Source organism: Chiloscyllium punctatum, chromosome 41 (assembly GCF_047496795.1).
Source record: "Chiloscyllium punctatum isolate Juve2018m chromosome 41, sChiPun1.3, whole genome shotgun sequence".
NCBI classification, from domain to species: Eukaryota; Metazoa; Chordata; class Chondrichthyes; order Orectolobiformes; family Hemiscylliidae; genus Chiloscyllium; species Chiloscyllium punctatum.
In genome coordinates, this window is record NC_092779.1 from 68,376,521 (window position 1) to 68,399,118 (window position 22,598).

The window sequence follows — 22,598 nt, forward strand, 5'->3', positions numbered from 1 at the left end:
TAATGAACACACTGTCTTGACCATTCACAGGGCACATGATTATTCCCACACAGTATTGACTATCCTAAAGCCACGGGATTGTTCACACACAGTATTGACCATTGTCAGGCCATAGGATTATTCACACACAGTGAAGACCATCTTCCGGCCACAGGATTGTTCCCACACAGTATTGTCCAACCTTAGGCCACAGGATTATTCGCACACTTTATTGACCATTCTCAGGCAATAATATTTTTCACACACTGTATTCACCATCCTCAGGCCAGAGGGTTATTCACACACTGTATTCACCATCCTCAGGCCAGAGGGTTATTCACACACTGTATTCACCATCCTCAGGCCAGAGGATTAGTCACACACAGTATTGAACATATTCAGGCCACTGGATTATTCTCACACAGTATTGACTATTCTTAGGCCAAAAGGTTATTCCAACACAGTATTGGACATTCTCAATCCACATGATTATTCGCACACATTATTCACTACCCTCAGGCCACTGGATTATTAACACACAATATTGACCATCCACGGCTCACAGGATGATTATCACACAGCATTGACAATCCACAGTCCACATTATTATTCACACACAGTATTGCCCATCCTAATGCAAAGACTTATTTACACAGTATTTACGATTCACAGGCCACAGGATTAGAGACACACAGTATTGACTGGCCTCAGTCCACAGGATTATTCACACATGGTATTGAGCATACACACAGTACTGAACATTCACAGCACACAGGATTATTCACACAATGCATTGAGCATACACACGGTACTGAACATTAACAGTCCACAGGATTATTCACACAATGCATTGATCATGCACAGTCCAAAGGATTATTCCCACACAGTATCAACCATCCTCCATCCACAGGATTGCTCATACACAGTATATACCATCCTAAAACCATAGGATTATTCACAGAGTATTGACCATTCACAGTCCACAGCAATATGCACACACACCATTGACCATTCATGGGGCACAGGATTATTCACACCCAGTATTGAACAACCTCAGGCAACAGGATTAATTACATACAGTTCTGACCATCCTCAGGCCACAGGATTGTTCACACATAGTATTGACTATCCTCAGGCCAAGGGGCTTCCACACACGGTATTTACGATTCACAGGCCACAGGAGTAATGAACACAGTGTCTTGACAATTTACAGGCCACAGGATTATTCATACACAGTATTGACTATCCTCATACCACAGGATCATTCATTCACTGTACTGACCAACCTCAGGCTAGAGGAGTATTCTCACACAGTATTCAACATTCTCAACCAACAGGATTATTCCCACACAGTATTGACCAGCCTATGGCTACAGCATTAATGAACACACTGTATTGACAATTTACAAGTCACAGGATTTTACACACACAGTATTGACCATCCTCAATCCACAGGATTGTTCACACACAGTATTGACAAACCTCAGGCCACAGGATTATACGCACACAGTATTGAACATCCTCAGGCCACAGGAGTATACGCACACATTATTGACCAGCCTCAGGCCTCAGGATTAATCACACACAGTATTAAACAACCTCAGGCCAGAATAATATTCACACACAGTACTGACTATCCACAGAACAAAGGATTATTCCTACACAGTATTGTCCATCCTCAGGCCAAAGGATTATTTACAAACAGCATTGATAGTACACAGGCCACGGAATTATTCACACACAGTAATGACCATTCACAGGCCACTGTCTTATTCACACAGAGTATTGGTTATCCTCAGACCAAAGGCTTATTTACAAACAATATTGACCATGCAAAGCCCACAGGATTACTCACACATAGTATTGACCATTCACAGGCTACAGGATTATTATCACACTGCATTTACCATCCACAGGCCACAGGATTATTCACACACAGTATTACCCATCCTTCAGCAAAGAGTTAGTCACACACAGTATTGACCATCCTTCGGCCAATGGTTATTCACACACAGTATTTACAATTCAAAGGCCATAGGGTTATTTACACACAGTATTGACTGCCCTCAGGACACAGGATTTTTCACACTCTGTGTTGAGTATTCACAGTGCACAGGATTATTCACACATAGTACTGAATAACCTCAGGCAACAGGACTAATTACACAAAGTTTGGACCATCCTCAGGCTAAGGGTTATTCACACACAGTATTGACCATTCACAGGCCAAAGGATAATTCACAAACTGTGTTGACCAATCTCAAGCCACACGGGTATTTACACAAAATATTCAACATTCTGAGCCCACACGATTATGCACACACTTTATTGACCAGCATGTGGCCACAGGATTATTCTCACACTGTATTGATCATCCTCAGGCCACAGGATTATTCACACATTTTATTGACATATGTCAGGCCACAAGATTATTCTCACACAGTATGGACCACCCTCAGGCCAAAGGATTATTCACACACAGAATTGATCATCCGCAGGCCACAGGATTATTCTCACATAGTATTGATCTTTCTCAGGCAACATGATTATTTACACACAGAATTGACCAACCGCAGACCACAGGATTATTCTCACACAGTATGGACCACCCTCAGGCCAAAGGATTATTCACACCAGAATTGATCATCCTCAGGCCACAGGATTATTTTCACATAGTATTGATCTTTCTCAGCCAACAGGATTATTTACACACAGAATTGACCAACCGCAGACCACAGAATTATTCTCACACAGTATTGACCATTCTCTGGCGACAGGATTATTCACATACCATATTGTCCATCCACATGCCAAGGGTTATTCACACAGATTACCGGCCACACAAAGTGAGAGTGTTAGAGGTGCTCAGAGGAGCAAACAGAGATGCGGAGTGTTGTGGCGACTGGAAAAGGGTCTGAAAAGGATTTTACAGTGGCAGGGTGGACTGTAGTTATTGTGAAAAACCACAGAAATAGCGATTATTGTACTGAGTGCAGGATGAGATTATTGAGATTCGGCATGTTATCAAGACTAGAGCAATTTACAAATATGAGGAATCATCAGAATTGGAGTAGGGATCAAATTAATAGTGGGATTGTGGGCAGGGTTAAGGTTATAGAAAAAAGAACTTTTCTGGGAATTACAAGCATTCATGGCCCAGGCACAGATAAGTTGGACCGAAAGGAACGTTTCCTTAATGAATGACTCCATCCCATGACAAAAGTTAGCGTGATCGGGGGAAGTGTGGAATATAAAGATCCCAGGATTCAAAACCATCTCCTTGGGGGAGGCCTGCTTTCCCCGCTTTTGTACTGATCCTCACTAAGACAGCACAGGCCTGGATTGATAACTGTCAACTTCCTATATTGACAAAGGAAGACTCAATACAGCAGAGAAGAAAGTAAACGAGAGAGTGGAGATTGAGCCTGGGACCATCACACTCTGTATTCACCCTTCAACTCTGTACCTATGTCATGTCCTCCATACCAAAGATCGATCGCTGAAATGCTCTCTGCTCTGTTCACTGTGAGTGGGCCTATCTTGCTGCAGGATTTCTTGAAGGCTCCAGGTCTCCCTTCCCTCTGAATGAAATGTATCCCAATCTGCTTTGGGAGGTAAGGGAGGAGATTGTTGGGGCCCTGGTGGATATATTTAATACATTGCTGACCACGGATGAAATGCCGAATGACTGGAGGATAGCAAATGTGGTTCCTTTGTTCAAGAAGGGCAGCAGGGATAGGCCAGGAAATGACAGAGCAGATAGGTCACCCCATTAGAGGAACGATGTGTAAGATTTGGAAAAGGCTCAGTGGAGATTTACTAGGATGTTACCTGGTATGGAGGGAATGTGATATGAGGAACTTGAAGCTGTTTTTGTTTGAGTGAAGACGTTTCAGATGAATTAATTGAGATATTAAGATAATCAGAAAGTGAAATGGATTGGACAGTGAGAGCCTTTTCCCTCAGATGGCAATACCGAGCATGAGGGGGGATAGCTTTAAATTGAGGGGTGAAAGATATATGACAGATGTCAGAGATAGTTTCTTTACTCAGGGTAGTAGGAGCATGGAACAGACTGCCTGCAACAGGAGTAGATCTGCTCACCTTAAGGGCATTTAAACGGTCATTGGATAGTCACATGGATGAGAATGGAATAGTGTTGGCTACTTGGGCTTCACATTGTTGCGCCAACCTGTGGAACCCATCGAGAGCCGAAGGGCCTGTACTGTGCCGCCGTCTTCTATGTTCTAGAGGGAATAAATATAAGGTGAGAGGGGAAAGACTTAAAAGGGATTGGAGGAGAACATTTTTCACACAGAGGATGGTGCAGGTGGTAGGGAAAAGTACAATAACAACATGTAAAAAAGATTTGGGCAGAAACATGGAGAGGAGAAGGTTTGAAGGGATTTGGGTCAAATGCAGGGAAATGCGACTCGGTCAGGGACTCTGGTCAACATGGATGAGTTGGATCGAAGGAAATATTTTCGTGCTGCATGACTCGGTCTCCTCCTCCAGTAACTGGAGACAACCGAGATAAGGCATGTTGTAGACACTGAAGCAAGTTACAGTGATAGGGATAGTAACCTGGAATGCAGTACGTTTCAAATACGTGGAGTGACTATTGGGATAGGAGGAGGTTACAGGGATACGAACTGTTATTGGAGTTAAAAATTATTGAAGACACCAGTCCACAAAACATGCCAAAGGTGCAGTGTTGGAGTGTAGCAAGTTTTAGTACAACAGAACTTAAAGTTGGGATGGGGATTGTGCATGGGGTGGGCCTGTACTGTATTCCCCCTCCAGATCTGTATCGATGTCATGTCTTGTTAACAGAGGTTTGGAGCCTTCTCATTCCTCTCTTCTCAGTTATCGAAACTGGATGAAGTTATCAATACCGAGGGTTGAAGAATTAGTAAGGACTCTTCAGACTGGCCAAGGTTACAGGTAGAGAGAGCTGTTGGGACTGGAAGAGGTGACAGTCCTCAATAGGATGGTACACATTCACGGATGATTTTAGTGACTGCAGGAGGTTACAGAGTTAAGAAGGCTAGTAGTGATGGGAGGAGGTCACAGAGATAGATAAGATTGCAGAGATTGGCCAAGGTTACAGATCTGGGGAACGGTCATGTGGCTTCAAAGGGAGGATGGGCAGGAATGGCTGTGGGAGCTGGAGGGATTTATACAAATAAGGAGGTTTATAGGGATGGTAGAAGGTTCATGGGAGTGAGGTGCTGTAGGATAGGATGGAGGAGTGCTGTGGGGACTGGAGAAGTTTGCAGTGATATCATATGATGGAAAGGCTTGAGGAAGGTACAAGCCTTTGGTAACGGCTGGAGGATATTAAAGAGACAGGGTGGGCTGTAGGTACTGAACATTTTGACAGAGATAAGGATAAGGTAGTGTTTGGGGATAATGACCATAATTCTGTACGTTTTGAAGTCATGATGGAAAGAGCTAAGGATCATGCAGAAGTTGTGTGTCCAAATTTGGGGAATGCTACTTATCATTTCATTATCACTATCACTGATCATTATTACTAGCATTAGACAGGATTTGAAAAATATAGACTCAGAGGAACTATTTGCAGTCGAGCCTACAATTGGAAAGAGGGAGTATTTTCAAGTGATACAGTGAGAATTCAGGGCCAGCGTGTACCATGAACAGTGAATGACAAAGGCACCAAGTTCAGCGAATACTCATCAAGTGATATTGTGAGTTTGGTAAAGAAAATACAGTGCAATCAAACCAGGTGAAGCCCTTCAACAACGATAGAGAGTGCAAGGGGGTCCTTAAAAATGAGGGGCACTCAATGGCCATGAAACCTCCTTGGCAGACACTAGTAAGGAAAAGGTACAAGATATTATATGACGAGAGGCAGAGTAAGAAGATGCCCAGCTAAAGAGTGCGGTCTGTTGGAAACCAAAGGGACGATCTGCGCATGGAGCCAGAGGAAGTAGCTGAGGTCTTCAATGTATGCTTCCCATCTGTATTCACACAGGAGAAAGACACTGTAGCCCAGGGATTTCAGTCAGGATGGTGAGACTCGAGAACATGTTAAGATCAATAAGGAGATATTAAATGCTTTCACAGGCATAAAAGGGGAGAAATCACCAGTGCCCAATGAAATGTATTGCAGGCTGCAGTGGGAGGTAAGGGAGGAGATTGCTGGGGCCCTTTTGGATCTTTTTAATACTTTGCTGACCATAGGGATATTGGGTAAAAATTGGGAACAATTCTGAGGGTCAAGATGTATCAACATTGAAAATGAAGGAACAGATTCAGGACAGATTTTGTAAAGGAGAATCCTGTCTGATGAATTCAATTGAGTTTTTTTGAAAAGTTATCTAAAATTATTTATGAGAGTAGTGCAGATGATGTGGTTATCCTGGCGTTTGGTAAGGCCTTTGACAAGGTCTCAGTCAATATGTAAATGGCCCAACTGGAGAAAGGAGCGAAACCTGACCTCCCCTTGGGAAACAAGGTAGGGAATAGGACTGAGGTGTTAGTGAGGGAGCACTTTGGCAAAGTGACCGCAATTCTATTAGTTTGAAAATAGCTTTGCTGAAAGACAGGCCTGATCCAAACGTTAAAGTTATAAAATGTGGCAAGACAAATCTTGATAGTATTAGACATTAACCTTTTTAAAAGTTGATTAGAGTGTCTATTTGCAGGTAAAGGGAATTCTGACAATTGGGAATATTTTAAATGTGAGATAAAAGGACCGTTGAGCACCAGCATGTTCCTGTTTGTGTGCAGCTCAATGCTGACAGTTTTCAGAAACACTGGCTGTCGACTGAGACTCTGCTCAAGGAAAAGGGGGCACATGTCAGGTATAGCCAGCTGGATCAAGGGAATCCCTGAGGAGCATAGGGGCTGTAGGAATACTCTTTGGATTGAAATCAGGAATGCAGAAAGGGGACATGAAATAACTTTGACACATAAAGTTAAGGAGAATCCAAAGTGTATTAAGAGCAAAAGAAGAGCTCGGGACAAAACCGGTATTCTTAATGATCAACAAATCCAACGACGTGTGGAACTACAAGATCCTAAACAAATATTTCACTTTGGAACTTACTGTGGATAAGGTCTGGGGCGCTCAGTGTTTGGCCGAACCACTATTGGAATATTGTGTGCAATTCTGGTCTCAATGCCATCGGATGGATGTTGTGGAACTTGAAAAGGTTCAGAAGAAATGAATAAGGATGTTGCCAGGGTTGGAGGGTTTGCGCTACAGAGAAAAGCTGAAGAGACTGGGATTATTTATACTTTAACATGGGACGCTGAGGAGTTATCTTATAAAGGTTTCTTAAAATCATGATGAGCATGGAAAAGGGTCAATAGATAAAGACTTTTCTCCGGTCGTGGGGGGGTGAGTCCAAACCTACAAGGCATAGCTTTAAGGTGAGAGGAAAAGATTTAGAAGGGACCAAAGGGACAGCTGTTTCCTGCAGAGGTTGGTATATATATATATATATATGATATAAACTGCCAGAAGAAACGGTGGAGGCTAACAGAAATATATTTAGCAGGCATCTGGATGTGTATATAAATATCAGGATTTTAGAGGGATATTGACAAAGTTCTGGCAAATGGGTTTGACAAACGTCATGGAGGAGTTGGACCAAAGGGTCAGTTTCCATGCTGTACATCTCAATGACTCCATGTCTTGAAATGAGTCCACATTATAGAAGAGGCGGTGTTGGAAGATTTAAAACATAGAGGTAGATAAATCCCCAGGACCTGATCAAATGTATCTCAGAACATTGTGGGAAGCTGGGGAAGAAATTGTAGGGGCCTGAGCAGTGATATTTGTGGCATTCTGGGCAGTGATGGAGGTTTTCTGAGTTTACAAAGGGATCTTGATGAAATGCGTGAATGGCTGAAAAACTGCAGACAGAGTTCAATTCGGGTAAATGCGAGGTAATACATTTAGGTTACAACAAACAAGGGTCGAGCTTTCACAATTAATGGTAGGGTCTTCAGTAGTGTTGTACGCCTTGGGGTTCAGGTACGTAGTTCTTTGAAGTTTGCCACAAGGAGAGACAGGATGGTTATAAATGGTACTTGCCTTCATTGTTCAGTCATTCGAGTTTAGGAGTTTGGGAAGTCGTGTGTAGATTGTACAGGACATTGGTAAGGCCTATTCTGGAATACTCTGCCCAGTTATAGGAAGGATATTAAACTGGAGAGGGTTCAGATCACATTTACCAGGATGGTGATGGGTATAGAAAGTTTCAGTTATAAAGGAAGGTTGTATAGTCTGGGACATTTTTCACATGAGCCTGGAGATTGAGAGGTGAGCGTATAGAAGTCTATAAAATAATGAGGGATATAGATAGAGTTAACGTGACTTGTCTTTTCCCAACAGCAGGTCATTTTAGAACTAGGGGCTACATTTCTTAAGGTTAGAAGGGAGAGATTTAAAATCAGAAAACATAAGGAGCAAACTGTTAGAGTGTGTTTTGTGTGTGGAATGAAATTCCCAAGGAAAGGGTGATTGTGTGTACAATTACAAAGCTTGAAATATTAGTACAGGAATAGAAAAGGTTTGAAGGGGTGTGATCCAGGAAGAGGCAGGAGGGACGAGGTTAGTTTAAGATTATGGTCGGTATCAACCCAACAGTCAGTTTCTGTGCTGTATGACTGTCTGACTATGAAAATAATTTTGTGCCCTTATTTAAGAAAGACTGCAAGGGGAAGCCAAGGAACTGCAGACTGAGGAGACAGAAATCAAGGATGGGTAAGGTGTTGGAGATCATTCTGAGACATAGGAGTTACATGCATTTGGAAAGACAGGACTGATTACAGACAGTTAGAGAGGCTTTGTGCGCAGGAAAACATGCCTCACAAACTTGCCTGAGTTTGTTGAAGATGTGACCAAGAAAAGAGATGGAAGCAGAGCAATAGACATTGTTTCTGGGTTCAGCAAGGCCTTTGAAAGGGTTGAGCAGGCTTCACGGGTTAGTAAGGTTCGGTCACATGGGTTCAGGGAGAGCGACCCAACTGGATGCACAATGGGTTTGATAGGAGGAGGGAGAGAGTTGTTCAGACTGGAGGCCTTCGACCAGCAGTGTGCTGTAAGGATTGGTGCTGGGGCCACCAATGTGCATCATTTATATAGAGGATCTGGGTAAAAATATAGGAGTCACTGTTTGTATGTTTGCGGATACCAAAATTAGTGGAAGAGTGGGCAGGGAATATAGTTATCGAAGGGGATGGTAATCAACTGGGCCAGTGGGACAAGGAATGAAAGATGGAATTTAATTCATGTGTTGGATTTAGTTAAGACAAACCAGGGAGGACTAAGACAGGTAATGGTTGGGCTCTGGACAATGTTGTTGAACAGAGAGAGACCAAGGGGTGCAGTTACACTGTTTTGGAATGGAATCACAGGGGGACAGGGTGGGGAAAGCAGCATTTGGCACACTTGTCTTCATTGGTCAGAGCACTGAGTACATGAGTTGGAGATATTTGTAACATTGTCGTCAATATTTCTCCTGGGTAAAGGAGGCTACGGGGTGGCCTTATAAAGGTTTATGAAACCATATAGAGCCTAAATAAGGTGAAAAGCCAAGGGTAGGCGAGTCCGAAGCTTGAGGCATAAACGTGAGGTGAGAGAGCAATGATTTAAAGAGGGAGCTGAGGGGCAACATTTTGCACAGAGGATGGTGCATAGACGGAATGGACCGCCAGAGGAAATGGGAAAAACAAGTACAATTACAACATGGAAAAGATACTTGGGCAGGTACATGGAGAGGAGAAGATTGGAAGGGGTATGGGCGAAACACAGGCAAATGCAACTCATTCCAATTAGGAAACTGCAAACAAAGAGTCATGCAGCACAGAAACAGGCCCGATGTCCCAGTTGTTGGAGGAGGAGACTATCGAGACAAGGCATGTTGTAGAGACTGAAGCAAGTTACAGCGATACGGATGGTCGTCTAGACTGGAGGTTTCAAATATGTCAATTAATTGGTAAGAGGGGAGGGGATGACAGAGATAGGAACTGTTATAGGAGTTAGAATGATTGAAGACACTGGTCCACAAGATGACCCATAGATACAATGTTGGAGAGGGAATAGAGAACAGAAAGATCCCAGGCAGCATTACCACTCTCTCATGTGAGGCCTGCATTCCCCTCTGTTGTCCTGGTGCTCACCAAGATAGCCCACGTCTAGATTGAAAACTGGGAATTCCCGATGCTGTCTCAGTGCAACAAAACTTAAAGTAGGGGTGGTGTATGAGCCTGGGGTGTGCCTGTACTTTGCTCCCCCTCCATCACTATGTCTATGTCATGTCTTGTTAGCTGATGTTTGGAGCCCTCTCATTGCTCTCTGCTCTGTGCACTGTGAGTGATCTTACCTGGCAGCAGGATTTATTAAAGGCTCCCGACCTCCCTGACTTTCATCTCACTGGCTGACCAATCATCTTTCCAACCAGCAGTTGGCAAGTCTATTGAGTCAGGAACTCCCCGAGTACCTGTAGAAGACACAGAAATAAGCAGAGTCGGAAATTAGACTGATGCTGTGAGGGTTACACATGTAGAATGGCCCACAGAGATCTGGGAAATTCTAGTCTCCATCCCTGGCCTGTGCTGCCTCATCTCTCTGGAGTGGAGAATTCTGTTGGCTCAGGATCTGGAGTAGCTGCAAGAGTGAGAGACACTGACAGAGGCAGCAATTAGACGCATACAGTGAGGGTTCACACATGGAAAAATACTGACTGATAGCACCAGAGTTCAGGATCAAATAATTGTGTGGGAAGAAAGGGTTTTGATTCATGTTGCACTGGAATATACAAACTGTGAGCAGGCGAAGTGATGGCCTCGTGCCATTATTGTGTGACAATTTATCCAGAAAGTCAGCAAGTGTTCTCTGGACACAGGTTCAAATCCCACCATTGCAAATGATTGAATGTGAAGTAAATGCTTCAAAAAAGATGTAATAAAAAACCTGTAAGTGAGTATTAAACAATTGCTGATGTTAAGAAAAATCCACCGGGTGCATTCCTGTCTTTAGTGAAGTAATCTAAGATGGGACTGGGATATCACAGGTATTACAGAAACAACAGCTGAGGGAGGGACAGGACAGGCAGCTCAATGTTCCAGGGGACAGATGCTGCAGGAAGGACAGAAGGGGAGCTGAGAGAGGAGGAGAGCTACTGGTTCTGATGGGGTGAAACATCCCAGCAGGACTGAGAGAGGATATTCCTGCAGGATCGCCCAGTGAAGCTGTGTTCGTGGAATTAATCAATAACAATGGGGCTTCCCTTTCCTCTGATTGTTCTACAGACCCCGATAACCCCGCCTTCCTGCACCTTGACCTTCTCAAGATGGCGGCCCTGAGGCCCGGGCTCCCTCTTCCCTCAAACAAATGGCGGCCGTGACTCTGGGCCCCTTCCCTGATCAGAGACCGCCACCTCCTTACACGGGCCTGGTGGGTCTTTTCCGAGTTTTTTTTTTCACCTTTATCCGGGACTTGTGAATTCTCTCCGCTCCTTTCTCCCGGCGAGGCTCCCACACACCGGCTCTGAGCGCCGCTTTCTGAAGCCGATCGCAGCCGCTGCCGGCCAAAGTAGCTCCATGTCTCTCTGTGTCCTGACCAATGTGATACTGCGCATGCTCTACATAGAAACCAAACTGCGCGTGCGTCTGAGGTGATCAGTGAGTTTATAGAGAATATTCATATCTGCACAGACTGATGGGTAAAATATTAATCATTATCAATTGCTTTGTCGAGTTATAATCATGGAGATGTCTAACATGGAAATTGTCTGGTCCAAATCAACCATACCGGCCAGGTATGTAAATCACCAACTGTGTTGGGAGTTTGAAAAGAAGTTTCTTTCTCGAGTAGTGTGAATCGATTGGAAATATGTACGTTATCCGATTTACATTTCAACTACAGTATTTTTAAAAATCTCACATTGATTTATGAGAGACGTTTAATGCTCCACTATGTCGTGAGAATGATCAATCCTGCAAAATAGTTTGCTCTCTGACCAATCCTGAAGCGTTCACTCCCGAGAATGCTTTGGCCCCTCTCCTCATTCACTCTGGTTAAAGGACCGGCCGCTACTCGGTCCTCCTGTTCCGCCCCTTCCTCCCAATTGCAGAGTTGATTCAGGTGTGACTTAGCAGGCAAGGGACAAAGGAAGTTCAAGTCGATGTTTTGTGACGCGGTGAAAATATCCCGAATCTTGAACGAGAGGCCTGGGTTCAATTCACAGCTTGTGCAGATGTGTGTAATAACAACTTTAGCAGGTTCATTAGGAAAACTAAGGGAAGTCAGGAAGAGAGTGAAAACAAGAGAAAATGCATGCAATGTGATGGGGCTTTCAATGCTCAGATGATTTGACTCTTTACCAAGCGTTTCAGGGTCCCAGTACAAACTGTTGCACTGCTCTTCGTGCACAGCCAGATACCACGATTGTGGGGGCAAAATGTTGTGGTGATTATACAGATGCTTTTCTGGAAGGCGCTCGGTTTTTGTGGTGAAAACAGTTGAGAAGGAGTCGGGTTTTGGATGGAGATACCTGTCTCCCTCCTGTTGCAGCCTCTTATTATTGCCCTGACTCTACCTCGTACATGGAGAAAGTAAGGACTGCAGATGCTGGAGATCAGAGCTGAAAAATGTGTTGCTGGAAAAGCACAGCAGGTCAGGCAGCATTCGCTACCTTGTACATGTTTGGTTGAGATCAGTGACACTTTGTAAGCTCACAATACAAGATCCATCACTCTGTTTAAGACAGTAAAAATCTCTTGTAGCACAATAGCCAGAGAAAAACACAGCGCAGAACAGGCCCTTCAGTCCTTGATGTTGCGCCGACCTGTGAACTATTCTCAGCTCGTCCCCCTACACTATCCTGAAATCACCCATGTGCTTATCTAAAGGACTGTTTAAATCTCACTAAATTGGCTGAGTTAACTACATTAGTAGGTAGTGGATTCCACGCGCTAACCAGTCTCTGAGAAAAGAACCTGCCTCTGACATCTGTCTTAAATCTATCACCCCTCAATTTGTAGTTATGCCCCCTCATACACACTGATGTCATCATCCTAGGAAAAAGACTTTCACTGTCTACCCTATTTAAGCCTCTGATCATCTTTTATGTCTCTATCAAATCCTCTGTTAGCCGCCTTCTTGCCAATGAGAACACGTTCAAATTGCTCAACCTTTCCTCATAAGACCTTCCCTCCAGACCACACAACATCCTGGTAAATCTCCTCTGCACCTCTTCCAATGCTTCCACATCCTTCCCGAAATATGGCACCAAAACTGCACACAATATTCCAAATATGGCCGCACCAGTGTTTTGGAAAGTTGCAGCATGATATTGTGGTTCCAGAACTCAATCCATCTATGAATAAAACCTAACACACTGTATGCCACCTTAACAGTACTGTACACCTGGGTGGCAACGTTCAGGCATTTATGTACGTGGACTCCAACATCCCTCTGCACATCTACATTACCAAGAATGTTTCCATTGACCCAGTACTCTGCCTTCCTGTTATTCTTCACAAAGTGTATCACCTCACATTTAGCTGCATTGAACTACATTTGCCACCCTTCAGCCCAATTCTGCACTTTATCCAAGTCCCCTTGCAACCTGTAATATTCTTCCACACTGTCCACTACTCCACTGACTTTCGTGTCGTCTGCAAATTTACCAATCCATCCACCTATGCCTGCATTTAAGACTTTTATAAAAAATTACAAACAGCAGTGGTCCCAAAACAGATCCTTGTTGCACACCACTAATAACCGCACTGGAGGCTGATTATTTTCCATCATCCACCACTCACTGCCTTCTTTCAGAAAGCCAGTTTCTAATCCAAACTGCTAAATCACACTCAATTCCATGTCGCTGCATTTTATCTAAGAGCCTACCATTTGGAACCTTATCAAAGACTTTACTGAAGTCCATGTATACCACGTCAACTGCCCTACCCTCATCTATATGCTTGGTCACCATCTCAAAAATACTCAATGAAGTTTGTGAGACAAGACCTGCCCTTGACGAAACCATATTGACAATCTGAAATCATATTGTTGTTTGCCAGATGATTACAAATATTGTCTCTTATAATCCTTTCCAAAACCTTTCCGGCAACAGAAGTAAGGCTCACTGGAATATAATTAACTGGGTCATCTCTACTGGCCTTCTTGATCAAGGGCATAACATTTGCAATCATCCAGTCCTCTGGTACTGAACATGTAGGCAATGACGACTCAATATCAAAGCCTAAGTATTTGCTATCTTCTCCCTAGCTTCCCAGAAAATCCACAGATAAATCCCATCCAGCCCAGGGAACTTGTCTACTTTCAATCCTTTTAGAATTGATAACACCTGTTCGTAACTAACCTCGATCCTTTCTCGTCTAACATCTTCTACCTCATTATTGTCTGCAATATTCTCATTTTCCTGAGTGAAAACCAATGAGAAATATTCGTTTAGCACCTCTCCAATTTCAATAGTGTCCACACTCAACTTCCCACTCCTGTCTTTGATTGGCCCTATTCCTACCCTATCCTTTATTCCTCACATACCTAAAGAAAGCTTTAGGGTTCTCCTTTATTCTATTTGCTAAAGACTGCTCATGTCCTCTCTTTGCTCTTCTTAACTCTCTTTAAATCCTTCCGAGGTGATCTGTAAGTCTGCATGGCCTCATCAACACATAAGCCTCCTACTTCTTCTGAACAAGAGATGCAATTTCTGTGGTAAACCACAGTTCCCTTACCTTATCACTTCCTCCCTGCCTGACAGGGACATACCAATCAAGGACACGCAATATTTGTTCCTTAAACCAGCTCCACATTTCTATTGTCTACATCCACTGCATTTTGCTACCCCATTCTATGCATCCTAAATCTTGCTGAATTGCATTATTATTGCCACTGCCCCATTGATAATTCTTCACCTGTGGCACGTACCTATCACTTTTCATCGCTAAACTAAACATAACTGAATTGTACTAATCTCTCCAAAGTGCTCACCTACAACTGAACCAAACACCTAGTCCGGTTCATGACCAAGCACCAGATCCAATGTGGCATCCCCTCTCGTCGGCCCTTCGACATACTGTGTCAGGAAACCCTCCCATACACCTTGGACAAAAACTGATCCATCCAACATACTAGAGTAATAGCATTTTCAGTCAATGTTTGGGAAGTTAAAGTTCCCCATAATGACCACCATGTTACTTTCGCTCCTACCCAGAGTATTTTTGCTAATACTCTCTTCCCCCTCCCTGGAACTCTGCAGCAGCCTATTAAAAAGTCCAAGCAGTGTGACCTCCCCTCTCCTGTTTCTAACTCAGCCCACACTACTTCAGTAGAGAAGTCCTCATCAAATGTTCTCTCAGCCACCGTTATACTATCCTTGACTAACATAACATGCATGGGCCCATTGCGGTGCTTCAAATTCCATGAGGCAGCCATACTGTCTATGACAGACAGACTCAGTCCAGAACCTCCTCTGTCCTTAAGACTTTAAACACTGCCTGCACTCCTCGATTTCCCCTTTGCACGTTGCCTTTCCAACCCACCCCACCTGCATCACTCCGCAATTGGAGCTGCCAAGGACAGAAGTCTGTGGAATACCCTCCCTAACCTTCTCTATCCTCTTTTAAGATGCATTTTAAAATCATTCTCTTTAATCAATGTTTTGATCATCCATGAAGCACCTTAGGAGATTTGCCATTGTGAAAGATTCCATACAATGCAAGTAGTTGTTTTTATTGCCATACATTAGGAGAAACAGGAATGATGCTTTCAAAATATTAACAAGAAAGTCACTGATAGGCGCAGTGTGTAGGCCAAATAATAATGTCACATTGGGATGGGCAATTATCAAAGAAGTAACTAAAGCCTGTAAAAATGGCATGTCTATTACCATGGGTGATTTGAATCTACAAGTAGATTGGTCGAACCAGCTCAGTCAGGGTAGCCATGAGGAGTTCATTAAGTGTATCCATGATAGTTTTTTTGAACAGTATGAAATGGAACTGACAAGGAGCAAGCTATCCAAAATCTGGCCCCTGTGCAATGAGACAGGAATAATTAATGACCTCAGTGTTAGGGATCCTCTTGGAAGAAGTGATCACTGTATGATTGAAGTTAGAACACATATGGAGTGTGTAAAGATAAAATCTAATACCTTGGTCCTGTGCTTGAACACGGGGAACTAAAATAGAATGAGGGAGAACCTGGATAATGTAGACTGGAAACAAAGATTTTATGGTGGGACAGTTGATGAGCAGTGAAAAATTTTCAAAGACATTTTAGGAAGTGCTCAGCAAAAACATATTCCAGTGAAAAGGAAGGACTGTAAGAAAAGGTGGTGGACAAAAGATAGGGAATTCTACACTAGTTCGTTTATTCTCTGTAGTTAGAAAGATGCTTTGGTCTATTATCAAGGAAGAAAAAGCAGGGAATCTCGATAGAAATTGTCCCATTGGGCAGACAGAGCATGGATTCATGAAGGGCAGGTCATGCTTGACAAATCATTTGGAATTCTGTGAAGACATTTCGAGCAAGGTGGACAATGGGGACCCAGTGGATGCGGCGTGCCTGGATTTCCAAATGGCCTTCAACAAGGTGCCACGCAAGAGGCTGTTGCATTATATAAGGGTGCATGGGATAGAGTATTAGCATGGATAGAAGATTGGTTGATTAACAGGAAGCAAAGAGTGGGGATAAATAAGCCTTATTCTGGCTGGCAATCAGTAACTAGTCATGTGCCTCTAGGATCAGTGTTGGGACTGCAATTATTTAGAATTGATACAGATGATTTGGAGTTGGGACCACATGTAGGGTGTCAAAGTTTGCATATGAGACTAAGATGAGTAGCAGGACAAAGTGTGTGGAGGACTGGGAAACTTTGCAGAGGAACAGAGACACATTGGGTGAGTGGGCAATGGGCTGGCAAGTGGAATATTATGTTCATAAATGTAAAGTTATACTCTTTGGTTGGAGTAATATTAGTAAAAAGTTTACTATTTGAATTTTTAAAAAATGCATTATTTGCTATGCAGAGGCACCTGAACATCCTTCTGTATGAGGGTTGGTCACCAGGTACAACAATAAATTCAGAAGACAAATGGAATATTGTCCTTCATTGCTGAAGGGATTGTGTTTAAAAGCAGAGGTGGGCTATAGTGGGTGCTGGTGAGCCCACACCTGGAGTACTGCATGTAGTTTTTATCTCCTTTCTTGCTCAAGGATGTACTGGCACTAGAGGGGGTGCAGAGGAGGTTAACTATGTTGACTCCGGAGGTGAGGAGTTTGGTTTAACAGAGACTGAGTAGATTGGGATTATATTCATTGGAATTCAGAAGAATGGAAAGATATAAAATAATGAATGGAATGGATAAAATAGAAATAGAGAGAATGTTTCCACTGGCCGGTGAAGCTAGGACAAGAGGGCATCACCACAAGATTAGAGGCAGCAAATTTAGGACTGAATTGAGAAGGAACTTCTTGACCTCTATGGAGTGCATTGCCCAGGGAAGTAGTTGATGCTAGTTCAGAAAATGTTTTTAGAGCTAAGTTAGTTTTTTAAAAAGAGAAATAATTAATTAAGGAATACGGTAAGAACGTGGGTAAATGGTTCTGCGTCCACAAAATGATCAGCCATGATCTTATTGAATGGTAGAGCAGGCTCGAAGGGCAGGACAGCCTTCTACTTTTCCTAGATCTTTTGTTCTTGTATTATGCATGCCTCCATCACTCGTGACTTGGAGTTGTTGGATTAGGATGGACAAAATTAAAATTCACAGAACACCAGGTTATAGTTCAACAGGTTTATTTGGAAGCACTACTTTGCCGGTCCTTCATCAGGTGGTTGTGTGATTTTTAACTTTGTCCCTCACTCTTGTAATTGAGAAACAGCAACAAAAGCCACGAAGCAGTGTGCAAGCTCCAGCCAACAGTTGGTATTGTGCAGAATGAAGAAGGTTATCTCAGAATACAATGGGATATTGATCAGATGGGCCAGTGGGCTGAGGACAGGCAGATAGGATTTAATTTAGTTAGATGAGGTTAGTATATCTGGTCGTCATAGACAGGTTGGACCGAAGAAGTGATTGATGTCAGCGGCGGACCAATGGAAAGGCAGGGGCGGAGCTGGAGGACCTGGCGGGGCAGTTGGTCCTCCGACCAATCAGTGAATAAGAGCGGCACTAGACTATACCACGTGATCACCCTCGCGGTGGGCGTGGATTTTAGGGACATATGTGCGGAGAGCTGTCGGTAAGGAAAGAAACAGCAGGAAGTGGGAGGGAAATGGTGTTGGTATGGTCTGAGAGGTTTTACTATCATTTGCTGCACATCGGAAAATACAAATTTGAAACTTACAGTCCCGTTTTTGCAGCAAATGGGAATATGCCTCGTTGAGTAATCGGCCCGAGTGAGCGCCGCCATCTTTATTCGGGGCAATGAGTCACTGGACACGTGCGCGGCCGCCAGCTTTGTAGGGGGCAAAGTTCAGAGGGATGTATGTACAGCCTTCCCTGGGAAAAAGAGTCATAGGGCAGGATTTACACAGCATATTCAAACCCAGAGAAGTGCATTTTTTTCTGGATTTGTTTCGTCATTCACTTAAATGATTTGGATGTGAATAGAGGCCGTATAGTTAGGAAGTTTGCAGGTGACACCAAAATTGGAGGTATTGTGGACAATGAAGACGGTTATCTCAGAGTACAGTGGGATATTGATCAGATGGGCCAATGGGCTGAGGAGTGCCAAAAAGGATTAAATTTGGGGAAATTAGGTTAGGCTATCTGGTTGGCATAGGTTGGACCGAAGAAGTCTGTTTCTGTGTTAGACATCTTTGACTGTGGGATCATAAAAGTGAACTCTGCTCTGGTTCACCTCTGGGTTCTCTGATGTCCACTTGTTCATTATCTAGCTTCCTCAGTCTCTCGTGGGTAAATTTTTGATCTGTATAGTATTTTACTATTACTTTCACAGCTGCTTTGTAAATGAATTGAAGAATGTAGAGCTGGAAAAACACAGCAGCGCAGGCAGCATTCGAGGAGCAGGAGTATCAACGATTCGGCATAAGCCCTTCTTCAGGAATGCAAATGAATTGTCCACTGCTGCCCGGCTCCTGACCGTATGATGTTCCATTATCAGTTTATCTTTTCCACAATATCTTTGACGGTCAAGAATTCTTTTTTCCAATAAGTGAGTGCATTTTCCTTCAATTTTCTGACAGTCAAATTCTGCACCATTTTCATTCCCTGTAATTCATATTGCACTCCCTGAAACATCAACTGTGTATTTCTCCTTCCACAGAAACCAGTGATCAATGCCAAAGCCTTGTTGCCTGTGGAGAGGGTGATGTTTGACTTCCTTGTACTGCTGCAGTTTGTGTGGTGAAGGTGCTCCCACAACGTGGTTGGGTAAGAGACATTACAGATTATTCACTCAGCGATATTGAAGAGTAGAAGATATCTGTACAAATCATCATGGTTTTAATTTCACAAAAATATGATTGAGAACTTTTGACATAAGGCTACAGATGGAGAATATTGTGTCCAGTGATCAAAACCATTGCCAAATAAGCAGTTTTTCAAGAATGCCTTAAAGGAAGAAAGTAGATCTTAGAGGGTTAGAGTGGGGATTCCAGACCATGTTCCCTTGGAGTCTATAGAAACAGTCACACAGGTGAACTCAAAAATAAACACATCATTGAGAGTCTGAACTAAAATGAGTTATTGAGATATGAAAGGGTGTGTGGTGCAGGGAGATAGGAATGATTACAGCCAGGAATTAATTCAAAGGTGCGAAAGTAAATTGTTGTCGCTTACAAATGGGAGTCTTTTGATTGATCAGCAAGTTTTGGTACAAGTGAGCACTTCGGCAGTAGAGTTTTCAATATTCCAGAGATTATTGGGAGGGTGAATGTGGGATGCTGGCCAGGAGTGGGTTTAGATAATGAAATCTAGAGTTAACAAAAGGAATGAATGAGAGATTCAGTAAATGAGCTGAGACTGTGGTGACGTCAGGTGATATGACTGAAGTCGAAATAGTGGTCTTGGAGGGGGTCTGGCCTGTCATCCTCACCTCATTCAGCTGTTTGTCAGTTTGTGAATCAAGTGTGTAACAAGCTCAGGAACTGAGTGGCCCTGGCAGAACCCAAAATGGGCATCGCTGAGCAGTTGCTTGACAGCACTGTTGATGACACCTTCCATCACGTCACTGCTGAGCGAATGTGGACTGACGGAGGGCAATTGTCTGAGTTGGATCTACCCTGCTTTTTTGTGTTGGAACATCCCTGAGCAATGTTCCACAAAGTCGGTAGGTGCCAGTGCTGGAGCAGTACTTGTCTTGGTGGGCAGCAAGTTCTGGAGCACAGCCAACAGTATTATTGCCAGAATATTGGCAGGGCCCATACCTTTACACTGCTTATCCATTTCTTGATCTGATTTGAAATGAGTTTTCAACCAAGTTGATTCATATCTGTGATGTGAGGGACCAATGGAGAAGGCTCATCCACTTGGCACTGCTGGCTGAGAATCGCTGCTAATGCTGTCCTCTTATCTGTTGCATGAATGTGTGAGACCCTTCCATCGTTAAGGGTGGGATATCTGTGATGCTTCCTCCAGTGAGTTGTTTAATTGTCCATCACTATTCTTGACTAGGTGTGGCAGAACTGCAGAAATCAGATCTAATCTGTTGGTTATGGGATCACTTAGTTCTATTTGGTGTTGCTTGTGGTGTTTGGCATGCAGGTTTGGTAGCTGCACCAGGTATGCCTGGTACTGCTCCTGGCATGCCCTCCTGCATTCACCATTGAACCAGGGTTGATTCCCCTGGCTTGATGTTAATGGTTAAGTGGGGGATATCAGGCAATGAGATTTCAGATTGGGCTGGAGTACAGTTCTGCTGCTGTTGTTGGCCCACAGTGAGGCGGAAGTTGCAGGGTCAAGAGGGCTGATTTTGTGGTTGTATTTGCTTGTGCATTGGTCGATGTAATGTGGTCCATCCAGTTTCATTCCTTTGTTGAGACTGTGTAGTGATTAATACAATGAGTGACTTGATGGGCCACTGTCGGGTTTCTTTCCCTCAAGGACATTGTCAATAGCAGAAAAACATCCCCAGTGGTTCCATGGCAAACAGTAGATTCTTCATTCCAGTTAATTTTTTCTTGACTTCAGAGCCACCCTCTACCAATTTGGGATTCAAACCTGAACTTCAGTTGTATATTTTAATATTCTTGATAAATACGACAGGTTTGTTCACTTATTTTTAGAATCACTATCACAGGTTTTGTTTATTGTTTTGGAAATAAAAACAATGTCCATTATCCTGTCTCCTCCATCCTCCCCTCCAACAACAAGAGTGAGGAGCACATGGAGTTTCTCTGTCAATAACATTGAGACAATCCGATCAGCTGCCTCTGCTTCTTTCCTCCCTCTCCACGAGCCCACCAAGCCATTCTGCCTCACAAGGATGCTCCTCATGTAAGTCCTAAACTTGCATTTCCTAGAGTCCCTTGTCAAGCCTTATTTGAGGTCATCTTGGCCATTTACCCTAGTGTAGCTAAATCATGGACATTCCAAATCTCTGTCTCATCCTCCTGCTTGTCACCGTCATTTCCGCCCGCACCTCCCCCCCACCCCCCGCCTTGCAATTCACAGATATTGTTCCTTGTTCTGTCTGTCTGTCTTTTCTGGTTATGTCCTTCTCTCCCATTCTGCTAAAACCTAATATTTGACCTCACCCTCATTGGAAAATCCTGCTCGATCTCCACTCTCCCTTTCTGAATTCATTGTATTTGGTGTCCCTCCAGGATCTATCCTTAGTCCGTCCTGTTTCTCACCTACATACTGCCACGAGGTAACATCGCCCAAAAGCACTGTGTTAGGTTTCACATGTACACTGACAATGTCCAGCTCTCCCTTCCCATCTTCCGTCTCCATTTCTCCACTATTACTCAGTTATCAATCTGCTTACCACGCTTCGATTAGCTGCAATTCACTCCAATGAAACACCGCAATTGTTAAACCCATTGCCTTCAGTTGCTATTCCAAATTCATTTCCCTTACTGCTGTGCCCCTCCCTCTCACTGGGAAGTGTCTACACTCTTCATAATATTGCTTTCATATCTGACCCCAAGGTGTCCTTCTGATCAGACATCTACACAATCACAAACACCAGGAATTCCAATCTCTAAAATGCTGCTTGTCTCCTTCTCACCCCAGCTTCATTGCGACTGAAACCCTAACCTGTGTCAGTGTTGCCTTTAACTTAACAAATCTGAAACAGAACCCTTGATTCCGCGACTGACCCAGAATCTGGTTCAAGACTCACCCGTAATGGGACACATCCTCTCCATATTTATCCTGTCAAACCTCGACAGCATTCTGTATGTTTCAGAGATCATCTCTCATTCTTCCAAAGTCCAGTGAGTAGATTCCCAACTTATTCAGCCTTTGCTTACAGGATAATCCCTTCAAAACAGGGATCATCCCAATGGATCTTCTCTGAAATGCCTCCAATAAACTGCTCTATTTCATGAACTAAAGTGACCAAATCTGTTCACGTTACTCCAGATGTGGTCTCACTTGCCATTTGTTTAGTTGCCCTAAGGTATATGCACCAAACTCTG

The 22,598-nt window shown here is 43.5% G+C and overlaps 2 long non-coding RNA genes across 8 annotated transcripts in view; one reads left to right on the plus strand and one right to left on the minus strand.

Annotated features, from left to right (window-relative positions):
- Positions 1 to 22,598, plus strand: part of LOC140465098 (uncharacterized) — a 74,348-nt gene that overhangs the window by 35,601 nt on the left and 16,149 nt on the right. For 5 of the 7 annotated variants that reach the window (XR_011955097.1, XR_011955098.1, XR_011955099.1 and 2 more), the window contains exons 1-3: positions 11,713 to 11,777; positions 18,953 to 19,168; positions 19,280 to 19,386. This is a non-coding gene — a long non-coding RNA (uncharacterized lncRNA). Of the gene's footprint in view, positions 1 to 11,712; positions 11,778 to 18,183; positions 18,233 to 18,952; positions 19,169 to 19,279; positions 19,387 to 22,598 lie in introns of those variants that run through there. The other 2 variants (XR_011955100.1, XR_011955101.1) reach the window with 2 other exon arrangements.
- LOC140465142 (uncharacterized) lies at positions 3,816 to 11,573 on the minus strand. Its single transcript, XR_011955113.1, has 3 exons — positions 11,443 to 11,573; positions 10,341 to 10,457; positions 3,816 to 4,226 (listed from the first exon to the last, which is right to left on the minus strand). It is a non-coding gene; the product is annotated as an uncharacterized lncRNA (long non-coding RNA).